This window comes from Amphiura filiformis, chromosome 16 (assembly GCF_039555335.1).
Source record: "Amphiura filiformis chromosome 16, Afil_fr2py, whole genome shotgun sequence".
In the NCBI taxonomy this organism is placed as follows: Eukaryota; Metazoa; Echinodermata; class Ophiuroidea; order Amphilepidida; family Amphiuridae; genus Amphiura; species Amphiura filiformis.
The window spans coordinates 19985762-20000556 of NC_092643.1; the positions used below are offsets into that span (position 1 = coordinate 19985762).

The 14795-nt window shown below is 47.1% G+C and overlaps 1 long non-coding RNA gene across 1 annotated transcript in view; it reads right to left on the reverse strand.

The window, feature by feature from the left end:
* Positions 1 to 2481: 2481 nt before the first annotated feature.
* LOC140135700 (uncharacterized) overlaps positions 2482 to 14795 on the reverse strand; it is a 32261-nt gene continuing 19947 nt past the window's right edge. The window contains exons 2-4 of the long non-coding RNA XR_011856558.1: positions 12433 to 12580; positions 11592 to 11707; positions 2482 to 2561 (exon numbers count right to left, since the gene is read on the reverse strand). This is a non-coding gene — a long non-coding RNA (uncharacterized lncRNA). The remainder of the gene's footprint in view (positions 2562 to 11591; positions 11708 to 12432; positions 12581 to 14795) is intronic.

A 14795-nucleotide genomic window follows, 5' to 3' on the forward strand; every position in this document is an offset into this window, starting at 1 on the left:
AGGCTTTTCACCTGTGTGGGACCTTGTGTGGATCACAACCGTTTTGTATGAATACGATTCCAGCTTACAAAAGTGGCATTTATACAACCCTGTTGTTACATTCCTTTTTGGTTTACTTTCCTCTTCTTTGTCACTCTTGTTTACAGTGTAAAAATCTGCATAAGATGGTCCTTCAGATTGCTTTGGAGCCGATGTTGATGATTCTTTCTTTGGTTGCTTTTTAACAACTTTTGGCTGAGTATTCTCGCTGGGTGTCTTCGGTTCCACCGGCTCTTGTTTGATTTTAAGTTTAACTGGTTTCTTTGAGGTTGTTTTAGTAGATGTCTTTGGTAATTCAGTAGCTTTGGAATTTGTGACCATTACTGGTTTAGAGGGAGGCCTTTTGGATGTCAATCTGATGTTAGTCTGTATGGTATTCTCAGGTCTTTTAGCGTGCTTGATGCCGTGAACATTCAACAGATGCTTACGCATGGCTGCATCATGAGCTGAGCCAAAATCGCAATGACAACAGTAGTAGGCCTTGTCTCCTGTGTGGGTGCGGATGTGCGCCAGCATGATCTCTTTCTCTTTGATTTCTTTGGTACAGAGATAACACAGGTACATCTTGGTTAGACTTGAGCGGAAAAGGACTCTATCAAGCTCATTCTGCGTTGGTCTGAACTTGAAATCGTATTCATCACCAACCTCCGGTGGATCTTCTGCAGGTGGTTGTTGATCTTCTGGCGACTCCGTATTTTCAGATTCATTACCCTGTGATGCTTCTTCACTTTCTTCATTGACAACTCCTTCCTCATAATCGATACTCTTTTCCCATTCTTCCTCATCCACATCATTGTCACTGTCCTCCATAGCAAGCTCCGCGTCAACCTCTTCATCTCGATGGCTGTTGCTATTGCAGATGATATCCTTATGATTGTGTTCAAGATGAGCTAATATTAGTGACTGTTGCTTGCCTTGATAATCGCATAGTAGACAACGGAATGGTGCTTCTCCAGTGTGGATTCTGATGTGCACCTGAGCTACGCCAAATCTTGCGAATGCCTTGTGACATATAGGACACTGAAAAGCACCAGTTTCTGGATCCTTCTTTGGCTTATACATCCTCTCTTTTTCACTTCGGACAATTTTGTAGAAATTTCTGTACGGTTCTTTTCTAGGTTGCCAGTCCGAGTCTTGGGCTACTACTTTTGGAAGCCTCAAATTGAGGAGGGTTATTTGGCTGGTAAATTTTGTGGATGTGACTCAGATGCTTAATGATCTTTGCGGAATGAGCACATTTGAAGTCACAATGAGCACAATGGTAAGGTGTTTCACTTCTATGATCTCTAATATGAGACAACATAGCCTCTCTTCTTTCCATTGTTTTTCCACACAGCGGGCATTCATATGCATTTGACGAAGCAAATCGTCTCAACACCATATTCTTTTCCGAGTAGCTTGGCCGAAAATGAAAATCAGCCGCTGCATCAGATTCAGCGGTATCAGCCTCCGATACTGAAGCTATTTCCTGGCTTCTCTTAGCTGGTCTTGGAGAAGCCCGTGGAGATGCTTTTGCTGGAGAAATCTTAGGTTGCACTGGACTGCCTGGAGGATGTGCCTTCTGCACATGAACTTTGAGATTCCAACCCCTTGTGAATGATTTATGGCAGATATTACAACGATGAGTTCCTTTCGATTTTCGTCTTCGTGCTTTACCAAAGCCTTTCCTAGTTGGGAATTTCACAACTAACTTAGGCCTTTCAGGAGGTGTATCATCATAATCATCTTCATCACTTTTCTCAGTATCTGACTCTTCCTGATCTTCAGCAGCAGCATCCTGTCCTTCATTGTCAACTGCATTCTGAGATTCGTCTTCGTCTTGATCTTGGGACTCCGACGTTAGGCACTTGTGGTCGAGTTTTTCTTGTCGAGTCCCAAACTCCTCCTTACACGTAACGCACTTGTATAATTTCAAACCAGAGTTAATCGCATCGAGACGATTCTCGGTATCTGTTGGTTCGCACTTGTGATTAAGCTGATGAATAATGCGGCTAAACCTGCGATTACACGTCGGGCACTGATAACCAGGTGATGCATTCGTTCTCTTAAACTCGCTGCCGCATTTTTCATCTTCTTGACTAGTACTGGGAATGTTAGGACTTGTCTCGCCCTGTCCGTCTTCTCCTCCTTCATCGGTGCTATCTAGCGACGCCATCTTTCCTGTTTTCAATAATGGTAGTCTTACGGACAGACGTTTCAATTTTTGTGGTACTTGTACCTCATCTTGGTCTTCTTCAGAGTCTAATCCCCCGGTATGAATACGAATGTGCGACAAGAGCGCTTCAATAGCCAGAAATCGTTCCTGACAAAAACTACAACAGAAGTGTTCTTGTTCGTCATTTGATTTGGTTTCAGATTCTTGATTTCCATTATTGGCTGGTTCTGTTGTGTCATCTTTCTGCAGGTCTACTGGTTCCTCCATGATGACTTATTACTAAGCAATCAGGTGTGTTAGCAGCATTGCGATGAGAATCTTCAGATCATCATCTTCATCTCTGCATCAAACATAGCACCCAAGAAATCTGAAATGAGAAAGCAAGAAAGAAAAGTTACATTTTGCCACAACATGGGTTGGAAACAGTTATAGTAGAGGCAGTCGCTTATAAGATTATAATGTGAAAACTGTTCGTCCATCACCTTCTGGCTGTTATTATTTTCATTTTTAGTTTATGTTAGTGCGCCATCGCTTTGTTGGCAATGCTGAGCAAAATGGGAATTTTACTCAAGATGTAAACAAGACAATATTGGTGGCAGAAAATTGCCTGTTATGTCCATTTTAGGTGCATGATGACATGATAATACTGCTTGTTTAGGGTTGCTTTTTATGGATGAGACACCCTTGTCAATGTCAAGTGTCCACCCCCCCCCCCCTCCAACTTCCACCTTCTGGGAAGAGAACTTCATTGGCACTTTATGGCAACTCTTATTTTCTGCAAACCTATAGCCATTTATGCCTTGGAACAACTTCCTGCAACAACACCAATGAACCAGGGGATGCCAAAAAAATTCAGCCCAAATCACAGGTCAAATAATCTAAAAGTCCGCAACTTTTTCTCTTAACCATTGGTTTCTATGCGACAGGAATCTATATATCAGAAGTCACAGGAGCCAATGTTGAAAAGTCACCCAATAGTTTTTTTAACCATTGGTTTCCGAGGGACAGGAAATTGTCAAAAGTCGCAATGAAACTTCTAAATTTGCCCAATTGGGCTACCAAATTGCAAGTTTGGCAACCCTGCAGTGAGTGAACCATCACAAAAAACATCAATACCCTCTCATGGCCCACTCAATGCTGATGTCAAATGAATCAATGGTTTATGAATAGAAAAACATCAATGTCAAACTTGATGGAGGAGGTACCATAGAAAAGTACTCCTAGTGTCATATTGCTTGCCATTTTCAATAGATTTTTACCAATACAGTGCAACCTTCCAAGTGAGACAACCACTAGCACTACATTGAGACAAACCGGTCTAATTTTCAATGGCATGTAATTCAATAACCCAATTTAACAATGAAGAGCTCAAAAGTTGACTTCTAACTTGCAGAGTATCAGATTTAATACACACCACATACATAGGTCATTCTAAACATGTATAAACCTACTAGGTTAAAGAACTATGCCTCAACATATGAGCATGTCTGAGGTCTTAGTGTAACTGAATCAGTCCCATCTGGTATCCTATTGCTAAAAATACAGGGACAATTGGTGATTTGCTAGACAGTGCAAGATCTAAGGTTACTGTTCCGAACCCAGGCTACTTTTTGTACATTACAATGCATAGTTGCATACAGCCCATAGTATGGCCCTCTAAAACAACCTACATACTGTACGGAATAAAGCGTAGTATCAACACGTCCATCAATAGCCTCAGATTGAGCATGTTATATGATTTGCGCAATCAAAACATCCTACAATCCATCCAAATTCAGATTTTAGCATTTTTGAAACAAGCATAATTTGCACATCAGAAGGGCTGATAAAAATGTTTATTTATAAGCCAAATATCCAGGATGGAACAACTTCCCATTTACATGTACATGTATAAACTCGTTCTGTATTTCTTACATGAGGAACCAAAATTTTCGTCCAAATCCCAAAATTGCACAGGACTGAGTTTTCTGGTTTCCACATTTTTTCCAGATCTGCATATCAACAGTGTTGCTACTGGAGACAATCAATATTAGTCCCAAACAAAAATGTTTGGTAGACTCATAACCGGTGCGATCTTACCTTTCCGATGTTGATTAAGATACTTCTTGCATCGATCCCGAGATGCGGAAAAAACCAATAGTCATTTTGTCCCACATAAATGAATAAATAACAAAAACCCCCCGATCCCCCGGTGGACTCACCCAAAAGGTGACGTCACACCATATGATCGCCCCTTATCCGACTTGGGATCCCCTACTCGGACCAAACTTGTAGGGGGTGGCCGGGGTCCGGGATAATCAACATCGGAAAGGTAAGATCGCACCGGTTATGAGTCTACCAAACATTTTTGTTTGGGACTAGACTCAGTACACGGTCGATCTTACCGCTTCCGATGTTGATTAAGATACTTCTTGCATCAACATCTGAAAGATCGATCTAGCAAGTAACCGACGGATGGAGGTACAAGATTGGTCAGCATCTGATCAGGGATCGGGAGTGGTAACGATGGTTTTCGCGAGGTCAGAAAATATTTTCCCCCAACGGTCGGGAAACAAAAAAGACCACGCGATCACAGACATAAACCTCCTTACTTAATAAGTTTGGTGGTTAAGAATAGCGACACTGGTTCTTACCATGCCGAGTATTCTGTATAGTCTGAAAACCTGGTACCCGTACACCACCGTATTATGATCGCCCGAACAATGTCCCGGTAAACCTCCGCCTGTCTCTGATTACTAACGTAACGGAAGTATCGTAGAGAAGGGCGAAGGTGGCTTCCGGGACACCGCCTGCTAGATCTCCTCAAGGGACAACCGAAATGCGGTATACCCAAGATGATGAGATAGCTCGGTCGAGTGGGTCGTGGACGCGAAACCTTCGCGATCCCCGGACCCCACCAACACCTGGACCAGCCATTGCGACAGCGGCTGGACCGAAAACTCTGTAAGGGTGATGAATGCGGTCGTGAGTCCCTCGCAAGGCTTGTGTTCGGAAGAAATAGTGCTGCAGCGCCTTTAGTCGGACACCCCAGCCTATCTTTGGCCTCAGCCGAACCTTCCCCAACCCTGGGGATTGGAGAGGGACGAATGTCGGTATGCACCGCGCCCGTTCGTAGTCACGAGAACAGAGCGCCGCAACAGTGTCGCTCCAGTGTTTGTGAACACGGAAGCTAACCTCGAGACCGTGTGCAACTCAGCACGGCCGTCCGAAGCCAACGCCAAACCGGAAAGCCATCTTGAGAGTTACGTATTTAAGCGTCGCTTTTGACGGAAGGTCAAAAGGGTGACCCTTAAAGTAATCTAAGACTGTGTTGGGATCCCTTAGGAGGATCACTTTCCTTTTAGGTAGACACTCGTTGAACATACCGTCGAGGCGTAGACTAATAAGGTAACCATCGGCTATGATAGTCGACCCGTCTCGAAACCTCGGTGAATGGAGAGGACAGCTGACTTATAGCTGGCCCCAGTGGCCCACTGAAGTCTTGCTTGGAACTTTTCTGTCAGAAACTCCGGAACTAGCAGCACAGAGGCTCTAGCGGGAGAGCTATTTGTCTCATTGCACCAAGCGTAGTATGGAGCCAGACTCTGGCTATACGTGCGGAGGGTAGACTTCCGTCTAGCCCCGGCGATGAGAAAAACAGCTTCTGATGAAAAGTATCCCTCCGCTGCGTGTTCCCTGGTAAGGGCCATGCAGCTAACTGCAGGTGCTCTAGTGATAGACTGGGTACCTCCGCTCCGGGCATCCGGAGTAGATCTGGTACTCGGGAGTGCCAGCGGCCTTGCCGCTAGCAGAATGACAATGCAGTCTTCCCACCCGATCTTGGCCACCACCCTCATGAGTAGTGAGATCGGAGGGACTGCATAAGCTGTCATCCTCCCCAGTCTATGGACAGAGCGTCCACGGTGAATGCTTGGGGTCCGCGACCCTTGAGCAGTACACCGGCAGTGGATGATTGCGATGAGATGCGAACAGATCTTTCGAGGGTGGTACATCCCTTGAAGATCGCCTGAGCGACCTGCGAGCAAGGGACCATTCTGCTGGTCCCGACACCTTCCTCGTGACAGATTGTGCGCGAGGATGCTGGTGACGCCCGCGATGTGTATCGCTCTCATCGTAATCTGCCTGAACTTGCACCACCCTATCAGGTGTCGTGCATGCAGGCTCAATCGTGGTGGCCGGAGTCCCCTTGTCTGTTGGGGTAGGCTACCACGGTTGTGTTATCCGTCAGGACAACGGTATGTGATTCCACGATCACCTCCTCGTGGCGAGGGAGGTTGATGTGAAACTCTGTCTCTATGGCCCCCATAGGCCCGAGACGGAGTCTCCGTGGATGTGGACCCCCAGCCCCGCTTTTGACGCTATGGTCGTCACTACGTGACATACCGGGGTGCAGGAACCTGACACCCTGGGTCAAATTGGGCTGATGGGTCCACCACCAGAGTTCCTCTCGCGATCTCCGACAACGGAACCGCGAGGGATATTGGTGACGACTGGGCCTGCAAGCAGGCTAGAAGGTGTAGTTGGGTAAGCCTAACGAGAAAGCGGCAGTACAGTACGAGGTCTACCATACTGGCCATTAGGCCTACCACCTTCATCCATGCCACAGCGGGTTTTGCCCGAGACTCGGCCAAGAGTCAGGCACACCGCACCATGTTCGGCACCCGCTCGGGTGAGAGCACCGCGAACCCCTCCGTGAGGGTGATCTGGGCCCCTACAAATAGTGGTGTCTCGTCGGGACCACGCTGGACTTTTTGAGCTGATCAAAAATCCAGGGTCCCGCACCCTACGGACTATCAACCCCATGAGACCCGTAGTCTTCAGTGGAGTGCGTCCGTATATGAGCCAAACGTCCAGGTAGCAACTGATGTTGACACCCCTGTGCTTCAGGTACGCTGCCACCGCTCTGACCAAGAGTGTTAAACACCCTGGGAGAGATGGACAGGCGGATGGCGGTATCAAAACTGGTAATTTTGATCCTGTACCTAGAAGCACAGATGCCTCCGATCTTGAGAGGCGATTGGCATATGCAGATAGGCGTCCGAGAGATCTAGCGATGCTGTTCCCATGCCCCTGATGGGGCAGGCTAGCACCGAGGCGAGAGTCCCCATTCTGAACCTCTTGGGCCTGAAGAACGTGTTCAACAGCCTGCGGTTCCGGATGGGGCTCCCGTCGCCGGTCTTCCTTGGAGCCAATGGCTCCAAGATCACCCGTAGTACGGGGGGTAGTCCGGGACAATCGCCCGCTTCGTGAGAAGCTGTGTGATCCCTGTCAGTAGTGCCCGACGCTGGGGGCCGTCTGGCGGCACTACTGTGGACCTCTGAAATGTGCAGACGAATGTGGGGAGACTGGGTTGCCAGTCTGTAACCCCCACTCACCACTGACCATACCCAGGCGCTCAAAGAGATGGTTTCCCACCTCTGGGTGAAAGCCATAAGCGCTCGTCCACTGGGCGATCCCCCTGTGGAAAACCCCCTGAGCCCCCCAGGAATCCTCTGCCTAGCTTCCCTTGGAAGAGCGCTTGCTCTTCTTCGGGCTTGCCAGCTGTTCCTGTGCTACCCTTGCGCCTCCCAGAAATGGGTGCTGCAGAGGTAGTGGGCTCGGGTACTGTTGGTGGTGCACGGCCTGCTGAAGTCGGAGCTCCTACCCATGGTAAGGGCAGTTTCCGACCTCTTCAGAGTGCTCCCGTTGGTAGCTTCTTTGCACGGTCCTCCGCCGTAGCGCAGAAGCATCCAAAGAGAAAGAGGACCCTGCCTTTCCATCGCGTTGCGCGATTGGAGTGGCAGGCCCCTCCCCGGCGCTGAGTGGACACCCTATGGGCTAGGCCCATGGAGCTCTCGTTGAGGCTAGCTGTTAGCACCGCTAATAGGCTCACCTCATGGGAAGAGCTCAGATGTTGTCTGAGCGTGATACGCTTGACGACATCTGGGTCCCTCTCGGATCCCCTCAGGTAGGTCCCGTGGTCCTCCCGCGTTACACGCAGAGGAAGCGTGCAAGCACGGCGTCATAGCTCTACTGAGCTCGACAGCCCCACGATATCTACCCGTGAGGTTTGCCGGGAATGAGAGTGCAGGCGTCCCCTGTGAGGAAGCAGCAGCTGAGCATCCTACTGAAAGGATCCCCTGTCCTCCTCCATGGCCCCCCCTTAGGGGGTGTCCGGAGGAAGATCAGTGCTGTTGCTCCCCTCGCGGGGCAGCGGGGGAAGGAGACTGTAGTGATGTCACTACCGGACTCAGCTTCCGACTCCTTTCCCTCGCCCACAGCATCCGTATCATGCTCTGATGATGACGGTAACTGAGGACGGGCATCTGAAAGCGGGTAAGAAGGCATAACCACTGTGTGGCTCGCCGACTACCTGCCAGCAGAAGAGGGAGTACTCCCGCAAGACCCTGAGGTATCCGCCATGGCACCACTGGGTCCGCATGCTCTCGCAGCCGTCGTCCTAGCGCTTAGCAGCACGGGCCTACCCTGATCAAGATCTGGGTTAGCCCCATGCCGGCTGGCCTGGTCAACAGCTGATGTTGGTACTGCGTGGCCATCGCTGGGCGACACTTGCCACGGTGCTAGGCCGTGGAAGAAACACCCTGCGGCGGGTACCACGGGCATACCCGCCGGCAGCTGACCCTGAAAGGATCCGCCACCAGGGTAACCCCATGGTACTGCAGTACCAGCACCGCCTCCCCCCTTGTTGCCACAGAGACTGTGGCGACTAAAGCGGTGCTGCGGTACCGGTGCGGTATCAGCGTGGGTACCTGTGAGGTTCCCAACTGTGGACCGCTGTACCCTCGCCACACTGCGTTCCCTGCTTGGGCGATCAAGCCGTGTGCTGGCGTGGTACCGGCGCGGTACTAGCGTAGGTGCCCGCGAGGGCTCCCGGCTGGGTACCACCGCACCCCCGCCTCACTGCGCCCCCCGCAAGGGGATCAAGCCGTGTGTATGGGTACCCGCTATACCGGCTGTCCCTTGGCTGAGGGAGCTTGCCTAGTACCACGGGTAGCTGAGCGTGCATACCCCGATCAATCACCTCGCCACCTGAATAGGCAGCGTCAATCAATGGAGCTATGCCCTGTTGATTTGACAGTGATCGATCAAGAGAGGGTAATTGACCCATTGACGGTAATGGATCACCCACGCTCCGCTGGCTCTCGAGGACATAAGTGGGTTGTTGATCAGCTAGGCTGTTCAAGCTACTTACTGTACACTCTAGAGCTTCGCCCAAGGTCGCTGTGTGTGGCGGACCACTCACGGCAGCTATGGGCGGGTGCATAGCGGCTACCACTGAAGTCAAGCCGTAGCTCGTCTTTGTAGCTGCCACCGAATGCACCTGGGTCGCTGTCCCGTGAGAGACTGTGAGCCCAACCCTGAATAATCGCCAGCCAGTCCCTGTGGACAGCCAGCAGCTATTCTAGGGCCCAGGGTATCACTCGGCGGTCCCGCCATGGAACGCTGCCGTGTGACAACCCCAGTTGGTTCTGCTAAGACTACACCCACAGCGTTAGCAGCGGTATCGTCTCTGCTGAACCCATGCATGCTAGGGTTCAACCCAGGCAAGCCCGGGTACCCTTGCATGCTGCCCGTCGCTGGCTACTACTGTGGCTGTTTGAGCCCGTGAGACATGCCTGCAACAGACGGGTGTCCTCCTGCTAAAAACCCGTGAGGATTTTCGCTAGAGGGCTGGTATCCTCCTGCTACAAAACCCGCTAGGGTTTTCGCTGGTGGTTACCGCTCTGCTGCCTGCTACTTTGCTCCGGCGTATGGTCAGTGCTTTCGCTGGCTGCTGAGCCTTTGGACGCGCTGGCAGTCCCCGGAGGAACCGCCTGCTTGTCCGGGGACCGGAGCCCCCTTAAGCAGACCTGCCATGACCCATAGGGGCTGTCACAGCAGAATCTACCGTATCGACTGGTATCCTCCTGCTGCCAAACCCGCTAGGGTTTCCGCTGGTGGTTACCGCTCTGCTGCCTGCTACTTTGCTCCGACGTATAGTCAGTGCTTTACGCTGGCTGCTGAGCCTTTGGACGCTTCTTAGCAGTCCCGAAGGAACCGCCTGCTTGTCCGGGGACCGGAGCCCCTTAAGCAGACCTGCCATGACCCATAGGGGCTGTCACAGCAGAATCCACCGTGTCGACCTTACCAGTGCCCTTGGTAGATTTCTTCTTCGCCTTATGGCGATGACGGAGCCTATCCCAATCGTCAAGCTGGAACTCGGAGAGTCCTAAGCAAAAGAAAGACATCTAGAAGATCGTGAGCACTCCCTGTGGGTGAAACAGAGCGGGTGTGGGTCCCGCTCCGTCACCAGGGAAGGGCAAGCCCGACAGGGCCGAGGCGAAGCGAGGAGAAAGGGAGGGGGGCACTACCCCCCAACACGCGACTCAAGCCCAGTAAGCAAACCTGAGCACGGAGGCTGGTCGCTAACGTTAGTGGTAAAAGTAAGGACTGGCTAACTTTATTACTAAAATGTCAGACGGTCCCTACCAATCCCCACCGTATGAATATCTGATTAACTTTCGTCTTTATTGGACGGTAATGAAGACATAACGATAGAGTAATCACCCTAACATAGCAACAATAACCTACCGTACATGAAATACAATGTGTATGTACAAACATCTATTGTAACTTACAGGCTGCAATGGTTGTTTTACGTGGGAAACAAAATGAATGGCGTCAACGAGCGGCCATTTTGAATTGCTCGTGTGTCCCGTGATATAAACGGAGGCACGATATGTAGCTAAGTTTTGGATCGCTTTTTGTCACTTTTTCGCCAGAAAATGCCGTCAAAACTATCCTCAGCCGAACAATACCGGTTTGGTTTTACCTAAGGTGTGAAACTACAACCGTATATCTCGCTTTGTCGAGAAATTGATACACAGTGCTATGAACAATCGATAGGCACGTCTGTGTCAGTCGGAGACCAAGGAGGATAAGGGCGATCATATGGTGTGGCGTCACCTTTTGGGTGAGTCCGCCGGGGGATCGGGGGTTTTTGTTATTTATTCATTTATGTGGGACAAAATGACTATTGGTTTTTCCGCATCTCGGGATCGATGCAAGAAGTATCTTAATCAACATCGGAAACGGTAAGATCGACCGGTGTACTGAGTCTGATCCTATCCTTAATACAAGGGGAACCAAAATTTTCTTCCAAATCCCAAAATTTCACAGGAGTGAGTTTTCTGGTTTCCACATTTTTTATAGACCTTCATATCAACAGTTGCTACTGGAGACAATCAATATTGATCCTATCCTTAATACAAGGGGAACCAAAAGTTTCTTCCAAATCCCAAAATTTCACAGGAGTGAGCTTTCATGATTCCACATTTTTCCACACCTACATACCATCAGTGTTGCTACTAGAGACAATCAATATTGATCATATCCTTACCCCAGCCCAGATCCTTACCTTTCAAATGCCTAGGCAGTATCATTAATTGAAGCACATAACACCCAGTTGGAATGAAGCATAAGAGATGTGCACGTGTAGAGCCTCCACCCCTGCAGAGTACCTGGTTGTCCAATCTGGAACCAAAAACACAAAGGTGCACAATGCTTGCAATCAAAATAAAGTGACTTCAGTAAATACATTTTACACCACAAATAAATTGGCTTGCCCTGCAGGTATACCAACACAAAGAGCCATGTGAGAAAACATGCAGAATTTGAAAGCTTTGTATTGTACTTGTTTGCAGTTCATATTGAAGCCAATTTAGTTGTAGTGTTATTTTGTTAGTTTGTTTTGAAGTCACAAATTATATCTTGAAGTTTTTATTTAAATTAACATGGTAGCAACAAATTTTCTGGGGGAGGGGGGGGGGGGGCAAAGTGAAATTGAAAGAGGCACAAATCTGAAAAAGTTTCTAAAACTGTATGATTATGGCCCAAAATAGTGGATACCCTTTACTTTCTTCTCATTTCTTCTTCCTCATTGAACTAACAGAGTTACAGTTATAACACTTACAGTAAATTGGTTCTAAATCATATTCTGACATTATATATTTCTATCAACAAATCACAATTTTGACTTTCTTATTAAATATTGACATTGTAAAACATTCAAATAATTATGTTCAGTGACAGCACCAGGAGAGAGCAAAATGTAAGGGGGCATCTGAAAATTTGGCCCAAAATAGTGGGTTTTTAGTAATTTTTCAATAGGGAGTAAAGCACAGGTTATATTTTTGAGAGGGGGGTTGCCCCATGCCACCCTGTTGCTGCCACTGAATATGTTACATCAGTTTTCTTACCTATTAGAGAAGTTTTGACCACAAATTTCACAAATAGCTCGATTGTAAGCGATAGGGAAGGTGCATATGGCTCTAGCACCTCTGACTGGTGAACCCTCAGTACTGATGATGAGTGATGTCTTTTTCAAAGTATCTGATCACTGATGATCTGAAAATATAACAAAATACAATGTTGGTATGATTAATAACTTTCAAGATTTTGGTACTAATGGCAATAATTTGCTCTAGTTATTAGCATGGTTCTTCAGCGGTCTGCTAATTTGGCGCAGTTTATGGCATATATGGAAGTCAGGGTTCTGATTGGCTAATTGAATCACGTCATCATCACATCAGCACCTATTCCTTGGTCAAGCTGCATTGGGAGCTGCATAGAATCATGTGACCTAGTTCATTTTACATGATAATCAGACAGAGCAGACTGACACCGCTGAAGGAATTTGCTGAATAGTCTACTGAACTAATTGCATGTCAAATTGCAACAGCTTCTTTATAACATTTTCAGCTTGCTATGCTGATAGACAACAAGACCGCATATCATTTCCTCCTCAAAAACAAATAGGCTCACACCACAAAAGTTTGCAAACATGCACATGTATGCATGTCATACAGTCTGTTTCTGATTGGTATGCATTCCAGGATTCCAAAATTCTAGCCTATCAAAGTTTGGGAAAAAACTCTTTGCAAGCTTCCTTGAATGTACTGCATTTTCACTTTAGGGTCTGAGTAAGCCTTGGTCTGGTCTTTGAATGATTTTTCATGGATCAAGCATGCATCCTTAGAGGCTGTAATTATGAGCACTGGGAAAAGAGGGTAAAATTAGGGAGGGGACAAATACTTTTTAGCAAGCCAAGAAGGGTGATGCAAGCAGTTTTTGGCAGGCCAGGGGGGGCAAGCAATTTTTGGCACACATTTAAGGGGCACCTTTTAAAAACACATACTTTAGAAAAAGGCTTGGGAAAACTCTACAGAAATGAAATATGCAAATGTCCTGCATCACTAAACTCGCACCATACATGTATATCTAGACCATTTAAAGTTTGAAAATTGGGAACCAACCAATTTGGCATGTTCAAAGTGGGGCAGGCCGAGATTTTTGGGCAGGCCAAGAGGAGGGGGGGGGGGGGCAAGTGATTTTGGCAGGCCGAAAGGGGGGGGGGGCAAGTAATTTTTGGCACACCATTTGAAAATTGTATCTCCCAGGGACTCACAATTATTGCACAGCCCCTTACACTTACAGACCAATACCAGATAAACAAACAAACAGGTGATATTAAATGCTCAATTCGATATCCAGAAGTATATTCCATATAGGTAGTGCCAAAAGCAGCATACAGACAAAAGTTCAAACAAATTAGATAGTACTTTAATATTGTCCTGACATTTTATGATCGAACATCACAATATATCTTTGTTGGTACTGTTAAATTGTACTCTAAGACATATTATCAAAACAGCAAAACGTATTCTGTATTGAAGGTCTGTTAACGACCATCATCATCTTATATGTCATGTAAGCTACTGACTGATTAGTCCACAGGACTCAATGAAGCTTGACATGTTACACATCCCTTAACACAAAATCTTTCAATAATATTGCACAAAAATAATAATCACAATTCACAGACTAAAACAGGTCTGTATCCCATCAGTAATAATCATCAAATACACATCTTCAATTCTTCACCATACATCATGATTCATTATATCACCCATGCATCTTTCAGAGCTATATGAAGACCATCCCTTCCTATTACAATTCAGTCTGTAACCGATCACCTGCTTACATGTAGAAACCCTTATTGTTACATCAAGCAGTCGATCTGCACGCTGAAGTATTTTGTTGTCTGCTTGCTTTGTTTGTCTCTTGCTGTATATGGCTGCATGCTATTGAGGGAGTCGGTGACCGACTAGTATCAGCCATACAACATCTTTCCATGGTAACTGAACACTGATTGCGGTTACAGAATGTTAGCTTGAATAGTGTGACCACCAGCAAGTTGTTTTTTCAGTTCTATTCTAATGTGACGAAAGCTTAGGTTTGACATTTGGTTGAGGTATTAACATGTACCTGGGAAGCTTTCTGAATGTCTGGTTCAGCAATGTTAATCAATTCATGACACATATTTATAGGCTCACAGAATTAAAATGTTTCCAACTACCTACATAACTGATGAAAGCAAAAATATATACAATGCTTAAACTTTTTTGCTCTGGCTCTTGAAATAAGCTATTTTTAAATAACAAACCAATTTTGACTGGTAATAGGCAAATATTTCTAGTTGCATGTTACAAAACACATTGCCTAAATTTATAAAAGCCTGAAAATTCAAAAATTTGGAAACATTTAGGAATTTCTAAACTCC